Genomic DNA, 6,000 nt, shown 5'->3' on the forward strand with positions numbered 1-6,000 from the left:
CACCGTCAACTGTAACGCATGTTAAGATTTTTTTCACTTACAGATTCTTTAATTAGTTGCGTAGGATGACATTACTACAAAGCTTTATACAGTCTTTACTCTATACATATCCCAAATATCTAGCCTATAATTGTCCCAGAACTATCCCCACTACCGCAGGGTATACCTCGTGAGGGGCTCGAGAGGCCTGGGTCGCTGAGGAGTGTAAACGGGAGACCACTACCAATTCAATAACAAAACTTCGTTATTTTCCATTATTTTGTGATGGGACTTTCACCAGCATATTCGTGGTACTTTTCTAATGAAAATGATACTAAATATGATATAATTCCGATGATATTTATTTGTGTCATGAACGATGAAAGTTTCGGACGCAAAGAAGGACAGCGTATGGAAAAGAAAAAGACGCGGAGTGTCGAAGCGTTCGGGAAAGATAAAAGACTGTGGCGCGAGCTCAGGCCTTTAACAAGTTCCGTGCCACGTTTTTTCGAGCCAGAACGTTTAAAAGTCGATTTCCATTATCCGTTCAGAACCGTTCCAGTACGTTCCTTTCTGTTCTGATAAAATCAGTGGTGTATTTACACCACCAGTCCGTGTCCGGGAACGACAAGCAATTGACGTAAAAAATATTTCTCTCAGAAAGTAGTGAACTTTTTTGTGTATATAGGCCTATAATGAAAATTTAAAAAATACATTTTGTAGATCTGTGACAATAATACATGTTCTAAAAATTTCATCAAAATCTGTCACCGTTGCAATAAGCTATAAACGTTTAAAGATGTATACAGATCTACAAAATTTGTGTTTTAAATTTTCAATATAGGCCCACATTAAAAAGTTGTAAACAACTTTTAGTATTTTCTTTGTAATTCCGACCACTTGCAATTTTTTTCAAAATTTCTTTTCCACGTCATGTAGTAAACTAATTGTTCTAACATCTCAAAAAAATTAAAGTCATATGGTCCAATGTCAAAAATGTTTCGTATTTTGAGTATAAAAGTACTAATGTGTATTTGTTCTAAAATTGCTGAGATATTTAATTGTTTTCATGAAGAAAATGTTCTTCATAAAAACCGTACCAATGTTTACATTTGACGTAATGACCATATCCTTGTAATAGAATGAAAGTAATAGAATAGAATAGTATCATAGTTGATAGAAAGTTTCATAAAAAAATAATGAAAAATAAGGAAGTTTTTTTATAGGATTAGTAGTGGTCTCCTGGTCTCACACCGATATACCCGACCCGTATTGTGATTACACACCTTGCTGACCGAGGCCTTTCGAGCTTCGCGGCCCCTCACGGGGTATACACCGCGGTAGTGGGGATAGAGTAGAGACTGTAGTACCTTCAATGTAGTAGCACTCGTTTCACTAAAAGCGAATAGAAGCTACGTTTTTAAGAATACAACGAAGTGTTATCAATGTGAACGGTGGTTTCCCATTTCGTGCATACTTTTTTCTTATAGAATGCAACTAATCAAGAGATCCAAGGGTAGAAATTGTCATTATATGACAATGTTTATGATTATGTTGTTATTACACATTAAATTTTCTCCAAACATTTTTGAATAACGATTTATATATTTCCCATTTTTCTTGTGCCGATTTGTATTAAAGTCTAATCGACATACTCACTCACTTATTAATTTATATCGCTTTTCATGTTGTAACTATTTGATCGAACTTGGGTAATATATAAATCTGAAATTTGCAAATATATGATAATTATGCGCTAACTTTTAAATTTTTAAGGTGTCATTAATGTAACATAAGATTTATTTATTTGTAAATAATATGATACTATTTATTTATTTGAATGATTTAATGTGCAAAACAATGAAACAGTGTTGCATTGAAAAGCACTCCTAAGTAGGTATTTGTGAAAAATGGGCTATTATAAGTTGCTTTTTGTATGTATGTATGTATCATAGTTTTACTGTAATAAAACTTACCAGAATTACATAACTACAAAACTTACACGTGTTAGTGTTCAGTATTTACTATTCCTGTTTTTAATTCTTTCGTTAACTTTCGTGAATATTTAGGACCAAATTGATCCAAAATCTCACTTATTCTTCTTTCAAGTACAGTTTTCACGTATTGTATCAGACCTGGATAACTGGTGGCTCGCGAGCCACATGCGAGTTCTTTTCCCACTCATGAGACCCCTTATCATGCTCCTATGGAGTGTGGGAGAAGGGGGTGGGAGCTAGGAATCTATATACAAGATTGTCTCCAGGAAAGATAAAAGCACAGTAGGGTAATATGAAGCATCCATGCACGGAAGCTTCGGTCATTGCCTGTGCTGCATCGATAGAGAAGAGGAGGCACGATGTCACCGCTGCGGCGAGCCGCAAGACGCGGCGCAACATACCTTCACCTTCTTCTACGAGCAAGTGCTAATGCTACAGAAGGAGGAGGTGGAACAGGATCGGGAGCGGAATCTCGATTCCGCCTGCCGGGAAGGGAGGAGGCACAGTGTACGCGCACAATGCGTGCATCCAATGAATCTCCACTAAGCGCGAGCGGAAGCGCCTATGCTGATCTCGAAGCAGGGGCCGGCCTCTTGTATTCGGTCAGAAAAGGCGCCCCCGGGGGACCGTCGGGCGGCTAGGCGGGGGTTCAGTTGTCCAACCGGCGGTTCCATGGGGGAGAGGCCACGCGTCGCTTGTTGCGGTTTGGTCTCCGGCAGCGTAGGTTTGGAGAGGAGAGGTGGTGGCCCTTCTCAAAGGGATGGAATGAAAAGGCGGGGGTAACCGGTTCAAAATGCGCGCACAGATCACGGGTACTCTCAGTAGCTTAGGGATGTGGATGGAGGTTTTAGTGCGGCATACCTTATCCCACAGAACCCCTCCCCAGGGGTCGGTGGAGTATCCGTAATCGAGATTACCTTCATGAAATAACCAGTCATGGGGGAACCTGGTCGCTGGTAGTAGGGATCGTAATGCGACGGCGGGGAAGAAGTTGCCCAGGTCTGTATTGGATAAATGCAAAAATTCATTTCCAATTTGAAAACATAACCCAAGCAGTTACAATTTAAAATAAATAGTTTTGTCAATCAATTATGTAGTTCATATTAGTTTCTACAATTGTCTCTTAACATACTATAAGCTGGTACATTTCTTCTTCGTAGAAACTGCGTGACTTTTCTTTAAACAAGGTCTATGCCTCTAAATCTACGTTATCGACATCACCGTGTGCTTGTGGCGACACCTAGCGACTCCGCTCATTAAACGACGTGCGGCGGTGAGTGCCTACCAATATGGTGGCACCCTTACCTGTCAAAAACGCTTGAAATCGACCAACTTTAAACACGCATAACTTTTGAACCAATGAATTCCTAACGTTAAAACTTAATTATGTAAAACGATTATATAGAAAAAGTTCAAAATTTATAGTCTCCTAAGTTACAGTTTAACTGACCCTCTATATTGTACAGGCAAAGCGAATGGTGCGTGATAAATTTTCGCTGCTAAATAGTAGCTGATTAGTTAAATGGTGCACTATTATAAATAGCAAAAAATACTTCATGGAAAAAGATAAACGAAACTGAAATCAGCTTACTTCAGCATTTAATAGATAAAAATTATTTAGTGAAGGATATTGCAAAAATATTAGAAAGAAGATGTTGTGTGATTTACAAAAAGAAGCCACGTGGTTGTTCAAAAATCACAACTGCTCCAGAAATACGTACCAGAGACGAAATGAGAGTGCCCACGCCCGGGATTGTAGTGTCCCCGGTATAGTGCTGCCCCCTAGTCTAATTTTTAGCCTGGACCAGAGCCTGCATCATCTTTTTAGCCTGGACCAGAACCTGCATCATCTTACCTGCATCATTAGCAGCGGATTCCTAATAATGCCAGAGTGGATGCTACTTCTATGTTAAAAGGGGCTCTTCTATGTAGGCTCTGATCCAGCCTAAAAGATGATACAGGTTCTAATACAGGCTAAAAAGATGATGCAGGTTCTGGTCCAGGGTAAAAAGTTGATGCAGGTTCTGTTCCAGGTTAAAAAGATGATGCAGGTTCTGTTCCAGGCTAAAAAGATGATGCAGGTTCTGTTCCAGGCTAAAAAGATGATGCAGAAGCGTGAGCACTCTCATTTCCTCTCTGTACACACAGTATTGTATGGATTTGGACAGATCTAGTGGTTCGACTAGTGACCCCCCATGGTCTCGGTGGATAATTGTGTATGATATAAATCTGTATTTCAATTTTCGACTCGTACACTTCTGTCTTACAATTCTCTCTTTCTCCCCCTCTCTCTCTCTAGCTCTCTCTCTCTCTCTCTCTCTCTCTCTCTCTCTCTCTCTCTCTCTCTCTCTCTCTCTCTCTCTCTCTATATATATATATATATATATATATATATATATATATATATAATCTCGACGCACATTGTACGAACTTCGCGGTCGTCGCACCTTTGTCGCTTTTTCTCTCACGCATTCATGCTCTCTCTCTCTTTCAACACGCTCGCTCGGGCATTCATCTGTCGACTGTTGTTTTGGTGACTTCGCCGGTGTCCTTTGGCTCTCGGGACGTCCTAACTGCCGATCGCGCTTAGCGGATTTTTGCATCCTCACTATTAAATAGTAGATGACGCTGCAGCAACATGTAGGGTTAAAATTTTGCAATGGGTAATAAATAATTCGTTTAGTAACTCTTTGAAGAGACGTAAAATGTTAAAGAAACCACCACTAACAAGTCGCCATAAAGAGGACTCATTAGAATTTGCAATGGAATAACTACATTGATACAAAAAATGGGAAAGGTGATCTTTTGCAACGAAACATACTGTAACTCATTCACTGCCAAGCAAATTTAGAGCGTCTTGTCCTGGGCGCCAAGATTTTATTTTACAGAAAACATCGAATTTCACAAGATTTAACCCTTAGCACTCGAATGGAGACTGTAAGGCGCCATTAAAAATTGCTGTATCATTATTCAAAATATTTTTTACATTACTAAATTTGTTTGTATTGAATAAATCACTAAACACTTCAGTATTCTACGAGCAAATTGCACCATTTTGAAAAAAAATATATATAGAAGGAAAAAATTCTAGATCGGAAGAAATGTTTCGTTTTGGAGTTGAAATAGCTTCGATTGCAAAGGGTTAATAATATTTAGTTGCAGATATAGTACTGAAGTGGCATTTACAGTAATTTGAAAATGATAAAAACACTACAAGGTATCTCGTAGTCGGTAGACTTGGTACATACGCTTACTACGAGATATCTCGTAGTTGGCAGTGAATGGGTTAATGTGGATCGTCCAGACTGTTTAAATTATTACTTTCGTAATTTGCGAAAGAAATAAATCATTTTGCAGAAGCGACAGATAGATGGTGGTAGTATAATGGTTTGGGCGGCAATAGGATGTGACGGGTATCCGTCGGGGTGGAGGGAGTGCCGGCTGCCAGGGGTCGGTAGCGCCTCGAGGAGGAATAAATGGTAGTCGTTTTCTGGTAGAATACTCGTGTTTATTGTCCGTATTCTCTCTATGTACAGTGGGTGCCCACAGGTGGCGTGATTGCGGCGGTATCGCGGTGGTATCGCGGCGGATCGGTAGCGCGGCGGCGCGGTATCGCGGCGGCGGTTCGGATTCGAGGCGGTATCGCCTCGATGTCGGGGAGTCGGTCAGGGTTCGCAGGACGGTCCCGCAGGCTTGCGCCCCTCGGGGGAGGGATTCCGGCCCGTTTGCACGGTGCCGGCTCGGACGAGTTTCCCGTAGGCTTGCGCCCCTCGGGGGAGGGATTCCTGCCCGTTTGCACGGTGCAGGCTCGGATACGGGAACGAGGGTGTCTGGCGGAGACGGTGGTTTCGGTAGGAACGGGGTGCGGTCGGGTTGGAGGTACAGTGGAGGTCTTATTCGGCGGTAGCGGTGCTCGGCGGAGATATGCTCTCGGTCTCGCATGCCTGGCCTCAACTGCCCCGACTGCTGTTTCTCGTGGCCTATTTATCCTTCCCACCGCCCACTTCCACTCGCGAGCAGCCGG

The sequence above is a fragment of the Halictus rubicundus genome, chromosome 10 (genome assembly GCF_050948215.1).
Source record: "Halictus rubicundus isolate RS-2024b chromosome 10, iyHalRubi1_principal, whole genome shotgun sequence".
NCBI classification, from domain to species: domain Eukaryota; kingdom Metazoa; phylum Arthropoda; class Insecta; order Hymenoptera; family Halictidae; genus Halictus; species Halictus rubicundus.